An 18,998-nucleotide genomic window follows, 5' to 3' on the forward strand; every position below is an offset into this window, starting at 1 on the left:
TGTTCACTTTCGTTCGTTGCATCTGCTCGGGGCGGACGTCGTAAGACATCCGTGTAAGCTCGTTGTTGATCGATTAACTCAGTTTTTTAGTCACAGGGGGGAGTTAACCGTATGACCGAACATGATCCATCTGAGCCACCGATGGCATAGAAGATTGTGCGACTGCAGGAGACTTATCGCCGCCACGCTCCCCGTGAGACCCACATTCTCAGTCCACACACTACATTCGTAGTGGCCCTGGCGCTATACCCATTACTCGCGGCAGACAATCCACCGAGTTGCGTTGTTCAGTTGAGAATGTGGGTCTCAAGGGGACCGTGCATGCGATAAGTCCCTGCAGCCGCACTATCCTGTGTGCCCTCGGTGGCTCAGATGGATAGAGTGTCTGCCATGTAAGCAGGAGATCCCGGGTTCGAGTCCCGGTCGGGACACACATTTGCACCTGTCCCCGTTGATATGTATCGACGTCCATCAGCAGCCGAAGGTATGAATATATGACTCTAATTCAGTACGGGCCTGGTGAGCAAGGTGTATGAGACAGGCAAAATACCCTCAGACTTCAAGAAGAGTATAATAATTCCAATCCCAAAGAAAGCAGGTGTTGACAGATGTGTAAATTACCGAACTATCAGTTTACTAAGTCACAGCTGCAAAATACTAACGCGAATTCTTTACAGACGAATGGAAAAACTGGTAGAAGCCGATCTCGGGGAATATCAGTTTGGATTCCGTAGAAATATTGGAACACGTGAGGCAATATTGACTCTACGACTTATCTTAGAAGAAAGATTAAGGAAAGGCAAACCTACATTTCTAGCATTTGTAGAGTTAAAGAAAGCTTTTGACAGTGTCGACTGGAATACTCTCTTTCAAATTCTAAATGTGGCAAGGGCAAAATACAGGGAGCGAAAGGCTATTTCCAATTTGCACAAAAACCAGAGTTATAAGAGTAGAGGGGCATGAAAGAGAAGCAGTGGTTGGGAAGGGAGTGAGACAGGGTTGTAGACTCTCCTTGATGTTATTCAATCTGTATAATGAGCAAGCAGTAAAGGAAACAAAAGAAAAATTCGGAGTAGGTATTAAAATCCATGGAGAAGAAATAAAAGGTTCGCCGATGACGTTGTAATTCTGTCAGAGACCGCAAAGGACTTGGAAGAGCAGTTGAACGGAATGGACAGTGTCTTGAAAGGAGGATATTAGATGAACATCAACAAAAGCAAAAAGGAGAATAATGGAATGTAGTCGAATTAAGTCGGGTGATGGTGAGGGAATTAGATTAGGAAATGAGGCACTTAAAGTAGTAAAGGAGTTTGGTATTTGGGCAGCAAAATAACTGATGATGGTCGAAGTAGAGAGGATATAAAATGTAGACTGGCAATGGCAAGAAAAGCGTTTCTGAAGAAGAGAAATTTGTTAACATCGAGTATAGATATAAATGTGAGGAAGTCGTTGCTGAAAGTATTTGTATGGAGTGTAGCCATGTATGGATGCGAAACGTGGACGATTAATAGTTTGCACAAGAAGAGAATAGAAGCTTTCGAAATGTGGTGCTACAGAAGAATGCTGAAGATTAGATGGGTAGATCACATAACTAATGAGGAGGTATTGAATAGAATTGGGGAGAAGAGGAGTTCTTGGCACAACTTGACTAGAAGAAGGGATCGGTTGGTAGGACATGTTCTGAGGCATCAAGGGATCACATATTTAGCATTGGAGGGCATCGTGGAGGGTAAAAATCATAGAGGGAGACCAAGGGATGAATACACTAAGCAGATTCAGAAGGATGTAGGTTGCAGTAGGTACTGGGAGATGAAGAAGCTTGCACAGGATAGAGTAGCATGGAGAGCTGCTTCAAACCAGTCTCAGGACTGAAGATCACAACAGCAACAACTGGTTAAACGACGTTTGGCCCCACATTCACACACGATGTGACGCGAGCAGTGTCTCTACACTGACCTTCAAATCGTGTTAGTATGTAGGGAATGGAATACGGCAGGACACTCGGCAAGGTCTTCTTGTAAGTAAGATAAGTGTGTCAGAGGCCCCTGAAAATCTTTCTGGGGTGGATGCATCTAAAAATGACGGCGTGCAAAGAGAACTCGATGTTTTTAAAGTAGAAAATAGAATCAACAAACATACGGAAAGATGACTTTCATACGGAATACAATCCAAGCAGGAGAAAAGCACAGAAGTGTTGTGTTACAGACTGAATGGTGAGAGACATTGGAATCCTTAGGAAACGACGACAGCAACATCATGTGTGACCGGAGTAGGCGAATCGTCCCTCCGTGAAACAAGGACGGAATACCAGACGTGTGACGATGTCGGTGTGTAACCTGGCGACGTGCTGTGAATTTAAGGGCGTTCCGGAACGGTGCCTTATATGCGCAAAAGAGAAAGGGAGCAAGTACCGTTTCAGAAAAGGGAAAGTAGAAAGAAACGAAACGAACTGGTCGCATGGGATTTGCAACTTTCACCTGCCGCTAATGCGGATGAGAGCAAAATTACGCCGTTAAAGAAGTGGGGGAGTGCAGGCGCGGAAAAAAAGAAATTACCGCCTGGAGAAAAGAAGCGGATGAGAAAAAAGCCAGGTGGGAAACTGTGCGGGGGAAGGGGGGGGGGGATTAGAACGCTGCGAAACGACTGAATATTTAACTGGCGCCAGTCGCACAAGTTTGTGAAATGGGGCTGCCAGAGACAAGAAAACGACCACAGAGATGGCAGCAGAAACTGTTGCGGCGCCATTTTCCGTGCACAGTTAATAATAATTGTCAAACTTTTCCTGGTCGTTGGGTAGTCTTAACTGTTCATCGGTACCAAGCCGCTGGACGTCATGCGTCATCATATTGGTGTCCATTGTAAAGGGCAAATGTGTGGTAAGATCTTATGGGACGAAACTGCTTAGGTCATCGGTCCCTAAGCTTACACACTACGTAATCTAACGCTACGGACAACGCTCACACCCGTGCCCGAGCGAGGACTCGAACCTCCGACTTGGGGAGCCGCGCGAACCGTGACAAGGCGCCCCAGACCGCGTGGCAACCCCGCACAGCTATTGTAAAGAGCGCGGCGTAGGTTAGAATAAACGGCAAAAAATTTAAACCGAGACGAGGAATACACAGTAAGACCTCGGGACGGACTTCGTTGATCGAGCCGAAGGTAACCGGAATGTGTGGTGTTTGTAGGGAGACAGGAGCGGCCGTATCAAACGTGGTGCCGAAACCTCGCCCCAACCTCCCGTCGACAAGATAAGAAGTAGTCTTGCTTGTAATGTAGGTCTGCGAAACCCTGGTGTGTACCTCGTGCCACGGAAATGTGGCCTGTCGCACGTATTAGGGCTGCTGATAAAATATCAGTATATTCATATGTGTTCCATAAAAATATCGATATACAGGTGGTCCATTGATGGTGATCGGGCCAAATATCTCACGAAATAAGCGTCAAACCAAAAAACTACAAAGAACATAACTTGTCTAGCTTGAAGGGGGAAACCAGATGGCGCTATGGTTGGACCGCTAGATGGCGCTGCCGTAGGTCAAACGGATATCAACTGCGTTTTTTTTAAGTAGGCACTCCTTTTTATTCGTGTAGTACGTAAAGAAATATGAATGTTTTGGTTGGACCACTTTTCCGCTTTGTGATAGATGGCGCAGTAATAGTCACAAACATATGGCTCACAATTTTAGACGAACAGTTGGTAACAGGTAGGTCTTTTAAATTAAAATAGAGAACGTAGGTACATTTGAACATTTAATTTAGGTTATTCCAATGTGATACATGTACCTTTGTGAACTTATCATTTCTGAGAACGCATGCTGTTACAGCGTGATTACCTGTAAATACCACATTAATGCAATAAATGCTCAAAATACCGTCCGTCAACCTCAGTGCATTTGGCAATACGTGTAACGACATTCCTCTCAACAGCGAGTAGTTCGCCTTCCGTAATGTTCGCACATGCATTGACAATGCGCTGACGCATGTTGTCAGGCGTTGTCGGTGGATCACGATAGCAAATATCCTTCAGCTTTCCCCACGGGAAGAAATCCGGGGACGTCAGATCCGGTGAAGGTGCTCGCCACGGTATGGTGCTTCGACGACCAATCCACCTGTCATGAAATGTGCTATTCAATACCGCTTCAACCACACGTGAGCTATGTGCCGGACATCCATCAAATTGGAAGTACATCATTCTGTCATGCAGTGAAACATCTTGTAGTAACATCGGTAGAACATTACGTACGAAATCAGCATACATTACACCATTTAGCTTGCACCAATAAAATGGGGGCCAATTATCGTTCCCCCCATAATGCCGCACCATACATTAACCCGCCAAGGTCGCTGATGTTCCACTTGTCGCCGCTATCGCGGATTTTCCGTTGCCCGATAGTGCATATTATGCCGGTTTTCGTTACCACTGTTGGTGAATGACGCTTCGCCGCCAAATAGAACGCGTGCAAAAAAATCTGTAATCGTCCCGTAATTTCTGTTGTGCCCAGTGGCAGAATTGTACGCGACATTCAAAGTCGTCATGCAGATCCTGGTGCATAGAAATATGGTACGGGTGCCATCGATGTTGATGTAGCATTCTCAACACCGACGTTTTTGAGATTTTCGATTCTCGCGCAGTTTGTCTGCTACTGATGTGCAGATTAGCTGCGACAGCAGCTAAAACACCTACTTGGGCATCATCATTAAGGAACGCTGCACTGAGAAGAGCTATCGATGTCGGTCGGTGAGGCCTGGCACGAAGTCGGCGTTCCAAAGCATTCCAAAGGTGTTCTATAGGATTCAGTTCAGCACTCTGTGCAGGCCAGTCCATTACAGGTTACTGTCGTGTAGCCACTCCGCCACAGGCCGTGCATTATGAACAGGTGCTCGATCGTGTTGAAAGATGCAATCGCCATCCCCGAATTGCTCTTCAACAGAGGGGAGCAAGAAGGTGCTTAAAATATCAATATAGACGTGTGCTGTGATAGTGTCACGCGAAACAACAAAGGGTGCAAGGCCTCTCCATCTAAAACACGACCACACCATAACGCCACCGTCCGAATTTCACTGTTGGCACTGCACACGCTGGCAGATGACGTTCACCGGGCATTCGCCATACCCACACCCTGCCATCGGATCGCCACATTCCGTGATTCCTCACTCCACACAACGTTTTTCCACTGTTCTAGGCGCTTCAGTCTGGAACCGCGCGACCGCTACGGTTGCAGGTTCGAATCCTGCCTCGGGCATGGATGTCTGTGATGTCCTTAGGTTAGTTAGGTGTAGGTAGTTCTAAGTTCTAGGGGACTGATGACCTCAGATGTTAAGTCCCATAGTGCTCAGAGCCATTTGAACCATTTTTTCCCACTTTCTATAGTCGAATGTTTACGCTCCTTACACCAAGCGAGGCGTCGTTTGGCATCTACCGGCGTGATGTGTGGCTTATGAGCAGCTGCTCGACCATGAAATACAACTTTTCTCACCTCCCACCTGTCATAGTACTTGCAGTGGATTCTGATGCAGTTTGGAATTCCTGTGTGATGCTCTTGATAGATATCTGCCTATTACACATTACGACCTTCTTCAACTCTCGGCGGTCTCTGTCAGTCAACAGACGAGGTCGGCCTGTACGCTTTTGTGCTGTACGCGTCCCTTCACGTTTCCACTTCACTATGACATCGGAAACAGTGGACATAGGGATGTTTAGGAGTGTGGAAATCTCGCGTACAGACGTATGACAAAAGCGCCACCCAATCACCTGACCACGTTCGAAGTCCGCGAGTTCCGTGGAGCGCCCCATTCTGCTCTCTCATGATGTCTAATGACTACGGAGGTCGCTGATATGGAGTACCTGGCAGAAGGTGGCATCACAATGCACCTAATATGAAAGACGTACGTTTTCGGGGGTATTCGGATACTTTTGATCACATGATGTATGTGGATACCCTCGGTTCACGGAAGAGTTTAGCTGGTGGAGAGGAATGGTTACCTGTCCCCTCCCCCTCCCCCCCTCGCTGCCCTCCCACAACTCTCAAGAAATGACAAACAACGCCGCTAGATTCTAACGGCGTTGATCAGAGGCTGGAATTCTTCAGCCTACATCTGTGACGAACCTGTTTCGACAACTGACCACAACGGACTACGTTGGTATTGCCCAATTTCTGCAAGAAGCGGATATCTAGTTAAAAGTCAGATACAAAATTTCGAGCGTAAGAGGCTGTGATATAAGGTGTGTGTTGAGTCCGTGAATGTACAGACTGTTTACCTGTAATTAACGCAGTTTCTAATGTGTGTGCTGTATATGTGCTATTGTATACCAGATCTGCAGCTTCTCGCTTCTTTGGCGAAATGGTTAATGCTGAAGGCCGATAAATTATATTAAAAAAAGATCTTAGAAGAGCGGAGTGACGAGGCGCTTGTTTACACAGAAATCCCTTTTTTATACAGTGTTACTTACAATCCGTCTTCAATGCAAAATGTTTATTCATATGACCGGTTTCGGTTCCTCTGGAACCATCTTCAGATCTGCAATTTCGGTTACAGGAGTAATCCGTCCGCACTCAGCCTTAGTTAATAAAACGGTAACAAACTGTTGATAGTTTATCGACATCTTGACTCAAATCTGGTTTCCGAATGAAAATAGTGACATAACCATTGATGCTGTGATGGTGGCTTCTGTATGTTGAAAGACTGGTAGTACAGGATCGCTAACTCAAGAACAGCAAACGGAGGAAAATGTTGTACTGTTACTCGTACTACTCCATATTTTATTCATGGGAAGTCATAATTTGTAGATTACACTCCTGGAAATTGAAATAAGAACACCGTGAATTCATTGTCCCAGGAAGGGGAAACTTTATTGACACATTCCTAGGGTCAGATACATCACATGATCACACTGACAGAACCACAGGCACATAGACACAGGCAACAGAGCATGCACAATGTCGGCACTAGTACAGTGTATATCCACCTTTCGCAGCGATGCAGGCTGCTATTCTCCCATGGAGACGATCGTAGAGATGCTGGATGTAGTCCTGTGGAACGGCTTGCCATGCCATTTCCACCTGGCGCCTCAGTTGGACCAGCGTTCGTGCTGGACGTGCAGACCGCGTGAGACGACGCTTCATCCAGTCCCAAACATGCTCAATGGGGGACAGATCCGGAGATCTTGCTGGCCAGGGTAGTTGAGTTACACCTTCTAGAGCACGTTGGGTGGCACGGGATACATGCGGACGTGCATTGTCCTGTTGGAACAGCAAGTTCCCTTGCCGGTCTAGGAATGGTAGAACGATGGGTTCGATGACGGTTTGGATGTACCGTGCACTATTCAGTGTGCCCTCGACGATCACCAGTGGTGTACGGCCAGTGTAGGAGATCGCTCCCCACACCATGATGCCGGGTGTTGGCCCTGTGTGCCTCGGTCGTATGCAGTCCTGATTGTGGCGCTCACCTGCACGGCGCCAAACACGCATACGACCATCATTGGCACCAAGGCAGAAGCGACTCTCATCGCTGAAGACGACACGTCTCCATTCGTCCCTCCATTCACGCCTGTCGCGACACCACTGGAGGCGGGCTGCACGATGTTGGGGCGTGAGCGGAAGACGGCCTAACGGTGTGCGGGACCGTAGCCCAGCTTCATGGAGACGGTTGCGAATGGTCCTCGCCGATACCCCAGGAGCAACAGTGTCCCTAATTTGCTGGGAAGTGGCGGTGCGGTCCCCTACGGCACTGCGTAGGATCCTACGGTCTTGGCGTGCATCCGTGCGTCGCTGCGGTCCGGTCCCAGGTCGACGGGCACGTGCACCTTCCGCCGACCACTGGCGACAACATCGATGTACTGTGGAGACCTCACGCCCCACGTGTTGAGCAATTCGGCGGTACGTCCACCCGGCCTCCCGCATGCCCACTATACGGCCTCGCTCAAAGTCCGTCAACTGCACATACGGTTCACGTCCACGCTGTCGCGGCATGCTACCAGTGTTAAAGACTGCGATGGAGCTCCGTATGCCACGGCAAACTGGCTGACACTGACGGCGGCGGTGCACAAATGCTGCGCAGCTAGCGCCATTCGACGGCCAACACCGCGGTTCCTGGTGTGTCCGCTGTGCCGTGCGTGTGATCATTGCTTGTACAGCCCTCTCGCAGTGTCCGGAGCAAGTATGGTGGGTCTGACACACCGGTGTCAATATGTTCTTTTTTCCATTTCCAGGAGTGTATGTACTACTTAATTACGGTAAGATCGGCACTCCATAACACGGCAGGCGGAATGTCGGCCACGCATCAGAAATTTTCTCGTATTTTTTACCTCTGCGCGGTTGGCAGCTCATTTGAGCGCCTTCGAGAATCATCGGGACCGTTCGGCCCGGCGCCTCGTCAGTAACAGTTGTCTGCCTCAGTGAGCTATTATAGTTTCGCTAATATAAGCTGGTGCATTGTTAGCATTGTGCTAATATCAACGATTCTTCGTTCACTACACCTAAAGTTCTTATATTTGCATAAGAGCTGTGCAGTTTTATTTAACATTTGTTCAACAGAACCTGGAGGATCCTATGGCCTACACTGATCGAAGAAGCCGAGATGGAAAGAGATATAAATGATGATGAGTCGACAATTGATCGCTCCGAAATTTCAGCACTGTCAAGTTCTGCACCCACTAATGAAATGAGTGCGTTTCTAGCAGAAGTGGCCGGATGGCTCGACATTGAGACGAATTTTGCAGTTGAAGACTGACGGTATGATATTACAGTGTTTTGAACCCACAGGAGGCACCAGAAACTGAGAGTAGCGTAGAAAAAACACCTGCGACGCACATAACTTAGACTGAGGTTTCAGAAGCCCTAAACAGAACGCTTGGTTCAAATGGTTCAAAGCACTAAGGGACTTAACATCTGACGTCATCAGTCCCCTAAACTAAGAACTAGTTAAACCTAACTAACCTAAAGACACCACACACATCCATGCCCGAGGCAGGATTCGAACCCGCGACCGCAGCAGCAGCGCGGTTCCGGACTGAAGCGCTTAGAACCGCTCGGCCACTGCGGCCGGCAGAACGCTTGAATCAATGTGGTCAACAGTCCTGAGACTGGTTTGATGCAGCTCTCCATGCTACTCTATCCTGTGCAAGCTTCTTCATCTCCCAGTACCTAGTGCAACCTACATCCTTCTGAATCTGCTTCGTGTATTCATCTCTTGGTCTCCCTCTACGATTTTTACCCTCCACGATGCCCTCCAATACTAAATTTGTGATCCCTTGATGGCTCAGGACATGTCCTACCAATCGATCCCTTCTTCTAGTCAAGTTATGCCACAAACGTCTCTTCTCCCCAAACCTATTCAATACCTCCTCATTAGTTATGTGATCTACCCATCTAATCTTCAGCATTCTTCTGTTAGCACCATATTTCAAAAACTTCTATTCTCTTCTTGTCTAAACTAATTATCGTCCACGTTTAACTTCCATACTTGACTACACTACATACAAATACTTTCAGAAACGACTTCCTGACACTTAAATCTATACTCGATGTTAACAAATTTCTCATTTTGAGAAACGCTTTCCTTTCCATTGCCAGTCTACATTTTATATCCTCTCTACTTCGACCATCATCAGTTATTTTGCTCCCGAAATAGCAAAACTCCTTTACTACTTTAAGTGTCTCATTTCCTAATCTAATTCCCTCAGCATCACCTGAGTTAATTCGACTACATTCCATCATCCTCGTTTTGCTTTTCTTGATGTTCATCTTATATCCTCCTTTCTAGACACTGTCCATTCGATTCAACTGCTCTTCCAAGTCTTTTGCTGTCTCTGGCAGAATTACAATGTCATCGGCGAACCTTAAAGTCTTTATGTCTTCTCCATGGATTTTAATATCTACTCCAAATTTTTCTGTTGTTTCCTTTACTGCTGCCCAATATACAGATTGAATAACATCGGGGAGAGGCTACAACCCTGTCTCACTCCCTTCCCAACCACTGCTTCCCTTTCATGTCCTTCAACTCTTATAACTCTTGTCTGGTTTCTGTACAAATTGTAAATAGCCTTTCGCTCCCTGTATTTTACCCCTGCCACATTCAGAATTTGAAAGAGAATATTCCAGTCATACATAATAATATTGTCAAAAAAGAATTCAGTTCAAGGAACAGTACAGATTGAGGTGACGCAGTGGTTGTCACACTGGACGCGCCATTCTGATTTATATTTTTCGTGACTTCCCTAAATCGCTTAAGGCAATTGCCGGGATGGTTCCTTCGAAAAGGCACGGGCTTTTTCGTTCTCCATCCTTGCCTAATCTGAGCTTGTGCTCCATCTCTAATGACCTAGTTGTCAACGGGACGTTGAAGACTAATGTCCTCCTCCTCCTGCACGACAATAAAGTTAACATTTTTTCAATGTTCGAGAGTGCTCAGAAGAAAATTTCAGCCAAACTGTCGGTGGTAGATACCAGTCTGACATATTCAATGCGCTAGACAACGTCAGATACATGTGGTATTCCTAAAGAGGGTGTTTCGGATTAAACTGCACCAAATCGTCGGTAACAGATTTTATAAATTAGTTTATTCTTGATCTATTCATACCATTGGTGCTTATTTTATTTGATAATTGAGTTATAAATATTATTAGAACTTTTATAAAACTGTGAGCCTTGAATTCATTTAATAGAGCAGTTCGGTTCAAAAATTGCTCTGAACACTATGGGACTTGACTGCTGAGGTCATGAGTCCCCTAGAAATTAGAACTACTTAAGCCTGAGTAACCTAAGGACATCACACACATCCATGCCCGAGGCAGGATACGAACCTGCGGCCGGAGCGGTCGAGCGGTTCCCGAATGTAGCGCCTAGAACCGCACGGCCACTCCGGCCGGCAGAGCAGTTCGGTATTCGATTTTTAATTCAATTTTGTTTTTACAGAAAAGTAATACATACTTTTAGTTTTTATTCTATAATCTCTCTTGTTGTATGTAATAAATAAAATTTGCTTCTTTTTGTAAAAAAACTGTCGTTAAAATTGCAGGTTTTACTTGTATCTCTTTGTTTAAATCATGTATTTAAAATGCCCTTGATAATCCGAGAATGATAGATCTCTCAGCATGTAAGATTATCAATGTCCTACTGTGTAATTGTAAGTTCTCCAATGGTGTCTCACATACAAAATAAGTACAAAATGCCATGTTTCACAACCATAATGACAATAGCAGATTGGTGGGAACCGCGAATTTGAACCAACTGCGTTCGTAAGTTTTAGGAGGGATTAGTGGAAATGAAATGATCGTATGTCATTCATGGCCGGGAGTCTCCACCTTTGGAAATTTGGCCGGCGAGTTGCAACTCTTTTCACTTTTCGCTACACTGGGTGACTTGCGTGTCGGTAATGATGAAATGATGATGAAAACACAACGCCCAGTCCCCGAGCGGAGAAAATCAAACCCAGGAATGGCAGTCAGACGAGCAGACCAGGCAGTAAAGGGGGGAAGGAAGGATTGGTAATAACGGAATAAATACTGAACGTGTGTTGGTTGGTTGGTTGTTTTTAAGGAAGGAGACCAGACAGCTTGGTCATTGGTCTCATCGGATTAGGGAAGGATGGTGAAGGAAGTCGGCCGTGCCCTTTCAGAGGAACCATCCCGGCATTTGCCTGAAGTGATTTAGGGAAATCACGGATAACCTAAATCAGGATGGCCGAACGTGGGATTGAACCGTCGTCCTCCCGAATGCGAGTCCAGTGTCTAACCACTGCGCCACCTCGCTCGGTGTCTGAACGTGTGAAGGCCCCTTATTTACTAGTGGTGTCGGAAAAGATGCGATCACGACACCTTGAAAGTGGACATTTGCGGACATTGCCAGCACGAGGAATGCCATCCCTCGTCTCAGTGTGCCCAAACCATCTGGCACAGGTGGTGTCTGCAAGCCATACTGTCCACATATCACCGTATCTACCTTTCTCCAGCGTTCGCAGGAACACTGGAAGCTCACCAGTGGCAGGGTATGAAAGCCAACCTTCTGAACTACGGGGCCGGCCTACGCGCAATTTATCTGGACGTTGGAGTTCGCACAGAATAACATGGTCAGTATTGAGCAGTCGGCAGGACACGCGTGGGTCGAGCGGAAGTGGCGGGGGGAGGGGTTTTGGGGGCAGGTGCTACAGAGGAAATGCTGAGCGCCGGAGGGATTTGGATTGGATTGTTTGGGGAAGGAGACCAGACAGCGAGGTCATCGGTCTCATCGGATTAGGGAAGGACGGGGAAGGACGTCGGCCGTGCCCTTTCAAAGGAACCATCCCGGCATTTGCCTGGAACGATTTAGGGAAATCACGGAAAAACCTGAATCAGCATGGCCGGACGCGGGATTGAACCGTCGTCCTCCCGAATGTAAGTCCAGTGTGCTAACCACTTCGCCACCTCGCTCGGTAGCGCTGGAGGGAAAGTGGCATTCTGAGCTAATATTTACACGGTGACCATTCAAAAAGATCTGTCACTTCTGTTTCGGTTAGTATGTGAAAATAAATCTGATGACAACGCAACAAAAGCAGCGATTTATTTTCGCGTAGTTTTTTTTTAACCATTTGTAACTTTCAAAGAAGCGTCACGAGCGGCGAATTTTGAGTAAAACCTACACATTTCTCTTGTTACGTTAAAATTTTGCTTCTTTTGTGATAACCATACGGCAAAATACTCTCATCTTTCCATTCTATCATCTGCCAAAATTTCATTTTGATATCTGAAACTGTTTATGAAATATGAGTAATGTTGTGGCTATTTCACTCTGGCGTTATTGCTGTTGGACGTGATTGTTAATGAGTGTGGTGTTGAAACTTCCTGGCAGATTAAAACTGTGTGTCGGACGGAGACTCGAACTCGCGACCTTCGCCTTTCGCGGGCAAGTGCTCTGCCATCTGAGCTACCCAAGCACGACTCACGCCCCGTCCTCACAGCTTTACTTCTGCCAGTACCTCGTCTCCTACCTTCCAAACTCTACAGAAGCTCTCCTGCGAACCTTGCAGAACCAGCACTCCTGAAAGAAAGGATATTGCGGAGACATGACATCAGCGCACACTCCGCTGCAGAGTGAAAATCTCATTTTGGAGTGAGGTGTCATCAGATCAATTTTCTTGAAATTGGTGGAAGATGGAGACTTCTACCGAGGACTAAGGAAATGGGTGTTGTGTGCTGTCCTTAGGTTAGTTAGGTTTGAGTAGTTCTAAGTTCTAGGGGACTGATGACCATAGATGTTAAGTCCCATAGTGCTCAGAGCCATTTGGACCATTTTGACTAAGGAAAAATTCACTACATTAGCTAAATTTCATACACGCCAACATGTTATGTAATACATACCAAATGCAAAATCATAGCGACCCCTATTTTTCACTGGAAACTTTATCAGGTTTCCAGCAGTGTCTTACTTAAATGGAAATGTCGTAATCACTACGATATTTAACAAAATCATGGGTATGTCATCATAGACCTGGGATATGGAAATGAGCTTTTGGCGTCATTGGCCCGGAGGCCCCTTGCGGGGCATTTCCGGCCGCCTTGGTGCAGGTCTTACTACACTACTGGACATTAAAATTGCTACACCACGAAGATGACGTGCTACAGACGCGAAGTTTAACCGACAGGAAGAAGAAGCTGTGATATGCAAATGATTAGCTTTTCAGAGCATTCACACTAGGCTGGCGCCGGTGGCGACACCTACAACGTGCTGACACGAGGAAAGTTTCCAACCGATTTCTCATACACAAACAGCAGTTGACCGGCGTTGCCTGGTGAAACGTTGTTGTGATGCCCAGTGTAAGGAGGAGAAATGCGTACCATCACGTTTCCAACTTTGATAAAGGTCGGATTGTAGCCTATCGCGACTGCGGTTTATCGTATCGCGACATTGCTGCTCGCGTTGGTCGAGATCCAATGACTGTTAGCAGAATATGGAATCGGTGGGTTCAGGAGGGTAATACGGAACGCCGTGCTGGATCCCAACGGCCTCGTATCACTAGCAGTCGAGATGACAGGCATCTTATCCGCACGGCTGTAACGGATCGTGCAGCTACGTCTCGATCCCTGAGTCAACAGATGGGGACGTTTGCAAGACAACGACCATCTGCACGAACAGTTCGACGACGTTTGTAGCAGCATGGAATATCAGCTCGGAGACCGTGGCTGCGTTTACCTTGACGCTGCATCACAGACAGGAGCGCCTGCGATGGTGTACTCGACGACGAACCTGGGTGCACGAATGGGAAAACGTCATTTTTTCGGATGAATCCAGGTTCTGTTAACAGCATCAAGATGGTCTCATCAGTGTTTGGAGACATCGCAGTGAACGCACATTGGAAGCGTGTATTCGTCATTGCCATCATACTGGCGTATCACCCGGCGTGATGGTAATGGGGTGCCATGGGTTACACGTCACGGCCACCTCTCGTTCGCATTGACGGCACTTTGAACAGTGGACGTTAGATTTCAGATGTGTTACGACCCGTGACTCCAGCCTTCTTTCGATCCCTGCGAAAACCCTACGTTTCAACAGGATAATTCACGACCGCATGTTGCAGGTCCTGTACGGGCCTTTCTGGATACAGAAAATGTTCGACTGCTGCCCTGGCCAGCACATTCTCCAGATCTCTCACCAATTGAAAATGTCTGGTCAATGGTGGCCGAGCAACTGGCTCGTGACAATACGCCAGTCACTACTCTTGATGAACTGTGGTATCGTGTTGAAGCTGCACGGGCAGCTGTACCTGTACACGCCACCCGAGCTGTGTTTGACTCAATGTCCAGGCGTATCAAGGTCGTTATTACGTCCAGAGGTGGTTGTTGTGGGTACTGATTTTTCAGGATCTATGCACCCAAATTGCGTGAAAATGTAATCACATGTCAGTTGTAGTATAATATATTTGTCCAATGAATACCCGTTTATCATCTGCATTTCTTCTTGGTGTACCAATTTTAATGGCCAGTAGTGTACATTCGGCGACCTGCGCGCCGGATGGGGATGTAATGATGATGAAGACGACACAACACCGAGTCCCTAGGCAGACAAAATCTCCGACCCAGCCGGGAATCGAACCCGGGCCCGTAGGAAGGCACTCCGTCACGCTGACCACTCAGCTATCGGGGCCGACAAGCTGGGATATGAAGTTATAAATAGCGGAAATATGAATTTTTTTCTTTATCGAATAGCTTCTGTAAATTCATTTGAGGGAGATTGCAGGGTTTACTCCTCGATTCTGTCATCGCAGCCCGACCGAAATTTCGCTTTGTGAACAAACAGATGAACCCGCACAGAGCATTAGATGGCAAGTGGCCACCGTATCCTGCAAATATGGAAACCCTGCTGTGTCAGCAGTTCCTCAGGGAGCACACCATTAATAGTATAATGTTGGCAATAGCGGCGTATGGAAGCACGCCTTCCCAGCTGCGCAGTCGCCCACGCGCGGTTGATCTGGACGGTAACTCTCTGCTAGAAGTTCACACAGTCTGGTAAATTTGCGGGATGTCTTCATAAACTGTACTCGCTCCGTCTTAGGGCAGACCGGCGAGTTACTGGGCGGTGAGGAGCTCCCGCGGGCGAGAGATCTCAATAAACCGTGGTGCGCATAAAACGTGCAGGGGAATTTGCACCTCGCCGTTATAAGGCGACTGGGGAATGGGGGGTGGGGGCTTATAAAGGAGCGGTGGAGAGTGGCTGTGCCGGTGCAGCCTCGCTCCCCCGACTGCATCCAGAGCCAGAACAGGATGCAGGGGGGGGGGGGGGGGGGAGAGAGGCGGATGTCTGGAGCATCGCTTATCACCTGCAGCCCGGCGGTCGTAAAGTGTAGAGCAGGCGGAAAGAGGGCGGCAGAAACTCAGCCGCGAATGCTGAATGTGCAGAAAGGATATAAAGTGTCTACGTAACCCGGTAATGGTAGGACGTGCGTTTAATTATACTCTCTCTTGTTAACCAAATGGAACGCCTCGGTCGTAATGAGTAATCACGGAGAGGTAGTCTGCTTACAGTCAAACTGAAACTTACTGGAAGATTAAAACTGTGTGCCGGACTGAGACTCGAACTCGGGACCTTTGCCAGGAAGTTTCATATCAGCGCACACTCCGCTGCAGAGTGAAAATCTCATTCTGCAAACATCCCACATGCTGTGGCTAAGCCATGTCTCCGCAATATCCTTTCTTTCAGGAGTGCTAGTTCTGCAAGGTTCGCAGGAGAGCTTCTGTAAAGTTTGGAAGGTAGGAGACGAGGTACTGGCAGAAGTAAAGCTGTGAGGACGGGGCGTGAGTCGTGCTTGGGTACCTCAGTTGGTAGAGCACTTGCCCGCGAAAGGCAGAAGTCCACAGTTCGATTCTCGGTCCGGCACACAGTTTCAATCTCCCACGAATTTTCATATCAGCGCACGCTCCGCTGCAGAGTGAAAATCTCATTCTTACTGTGAAACTATTTGCGGCAACGTGCTGTGTGATTGTTTACAAGTGAAGCCTTCCTCTCACGGGGCGAGGCAGCTGACGTTGACGTGGACGTGGACGGGACGTCCCATCGGATCTCCACAGAGACGGCGTCGGCACACGGACCGTGCATCCGAACGTTGAGCGTTCCGAGTTTCTGACGTCACAGCGTGGAATAGCACGTTCGGGAGTCTTTCCCATCGTGCAGATCGATACCTGGCGTGTCAGATATTCTGAGCGTGCGTCTGAGCGTTGACCAATGAGATGGCACAACGCCACCTACGTCACACGCACGCAGTCTCTCTCTTCAGTACAGAGTTGTGAGGTGCCAGTCCGCAGCTCGTGGTCGTGCGATAGCGTTCTCGCTTCCCGCGCCCGCGTTTCCGGGTTCGATTCCCGGCGGGGTCAGGGATTTTCTCTGCCTTGTGATGACTGGGTGTTGTGTGATGTCCTTAGGTTAGGTAGGTTTAAGTAGTTCTAAGTTCTAGGGGACTGATGACCATAGATGTTAAGTCCCATAGTGCTCAGAGCCATTTGAACCATTTGAACCCATAATATCGGAAGTACATCGCCATTCTGTCATGCAGTGAAACATCTTGTAGTAACATCGGTAGAACATTACGTAGGAAATCAGCATACACTGCACCATTTAGATTGCCACCGAAAAAATGGGGGCCAATTATCCTTCCTTCCACAACGCCGCACCATACATTAACCCGCCAATGTCGCTGATATTCCACTCGTCGCAGCCATCGTGGATTTTCCGTTGTCCAATAGTGCATATTATGCCGCTTAACGTTACCGCTGTTGGTTAATGACGCTTCGTCGCTAAATAGAACGCGTGCAAAATATCTGTCATCGTCCCGCAATTTCTCTTGTGCTCAGTGGCAGAACTGTACACGACGTTCAAAGTCGTCGCCATGCAATTCCTGGTGCACAGAAATATGGTACGGGTGCAATCGATGTTGATGTAGCATTCTCAACACCGACGTTTTTGAGATTCCCAATTCTCGTGCAATTTGTCTGCTACTGATGTGCAGATTAGCCGCGACAGCAGCTAAAACACCTACTTGGGCATTATCGTTTGTTGCAGGTCGTGGTTGACGTTTCACATGTGGCTGAACACTTCCCTGTTTCCTTAAATAACGTAACCATCCGGCGAACGGTCCGGACACTTGGATGATGTCGTCCAGGATACCGAGCAGCATACATAGCACACGCCCGTTGGGCATTTTGATCACAACAGCCATACATCAACACGATATCGACATTTTCCGCAATTGGTAAACGGTCCATTTTAACACGGGTAATGTATCACGCAGCAAATACCGTCCGCACTGGAGGAATGTTGCGTGATACCACGTACTCATACGTTTGTGACTATTACAGCGCCACATATCACAAAGCGAAAAAAATGGACCAACTAAAAAATTCATATTTCTTTACGTACTACGCTAATATGTAATAAAAAATGGGGGTTCCTATTTAAAAAAACGCAGTTGATATCCGTTTGACGTATGGCAGCGCCATCTAGCGGGCCAACCATAGCGCCATCTGGTTTCCCCCTTCAAGCTAGACGAGTTTCGTTGTTTGTAGTTTTTTCGTTTGATGCTTGTTTCGTGAGATATTTGGCCCGGTCACGATCAATGGACCACCCTGTATGTACCTGTCCAGCCAACGTCCGAGGGCTTCTCCGCGGTCATTTCCAATGCAGTTCTCGTCTTGCTACCTGTAATGGTCTTTCTCTGCAGCTCGGAAACCCAGGATCCGTTTACCTTGAGGGTTTCTTCTTTCTTGTTGAAGCTATTCTCGTGTTTGTGTACCTGGCACACAGCGTGTATCGAAAACCGACACACAAGGATCGATACCTGCACAGACTGTGAAACCACCACCCGAGCCACAAAAGAGGCATGATTAATACGCTCGTAAGGCGAGCGAGACGATATGTGAGCCGCAGCACCTCAGACGCTAAATGCTGCACCTGAAAAGTCTTCTGAGGAGCAATGGGTACTCAACAAGTTATTTTAGAAGTGTAACAGAGCCAAACACTCGGCGAAGTAAGAAATCGGAAAAAGAAACTTCGGATACGGCCTTTCTGCCATACATTCCCAGAGTGACGGACAGAGTCGGCCGTATATTGCGCAAACACGGTGAAAACACGATTTTCAAACCGACAAGGAGGATCAAAGAGTGTCTTGGATCGACAAAGGAGATAAGAGACCCACTTGCAATGTTGGGAATATACCGTATACCATGCACATCCGGAAATGTTTATGTCGGAATGACTGGACGATCAATTAACACCAGGATCAAAGATCATAAGCGACATTGCAGGATGGGGCAGGTGGAGAAATCGGCCATGCAGAGCACGCACTGAATGAGACCGACCACGTAATAAAATTCGCCGACACGGAAGTACTGGCTGTAGAGAAGAGCTATCAAACCTGCTTGTTCAGAGAGGCTATAGAAATACACAAACACAAGAGTTGCTTTAAGAAGAAAGAAGAAATCCTCAAGGTAACGGATCCTGGATTCCTCTGCGGCAGCGAACGACCGTCGCACGTAG

At 47.4% G+C, this 18,998-nt stretch overlaps 1 protein-coding gene and 1 non-coding gene across 2 annotated transcripts in view; both read left to right on the top strand.

The window, feature by feature from the left end:
- Positions 1–18,998, top strand: part of LOC126426710 (alpha-mannosidase 2) — an 813,563-nt gene that overhangs the window by 141,299 nt on the left and 653,266 nt on the right. The gene's annotated exons all lie outside the window — the stretch shown is intronic.
- Trnat-ugu (transfer RNA threonine (anticodon UGU)) lies at positions 357–431 on the top strand. The gene has a single exon. It is a non-coding gene; the product is annotated as a tRNA-Thr (tRNA).

Source organism: Schistocerca serialis, chromosome 11 (genome assembly GCF_023864345.2).
Source record: "Schistocerca serialis cubense isolate TAMUIC-IGC-003099 chromosome 11, iqSchSeri2.2, whole genome shotgun sequence".
In the NCBI taxonomy this organism is placed as follows: Eukaryota; Metazoa; Arthropoda; class Insecta; order Orthoptera; family Acrididae; genus Schistocerca; species Schistocerca serialis.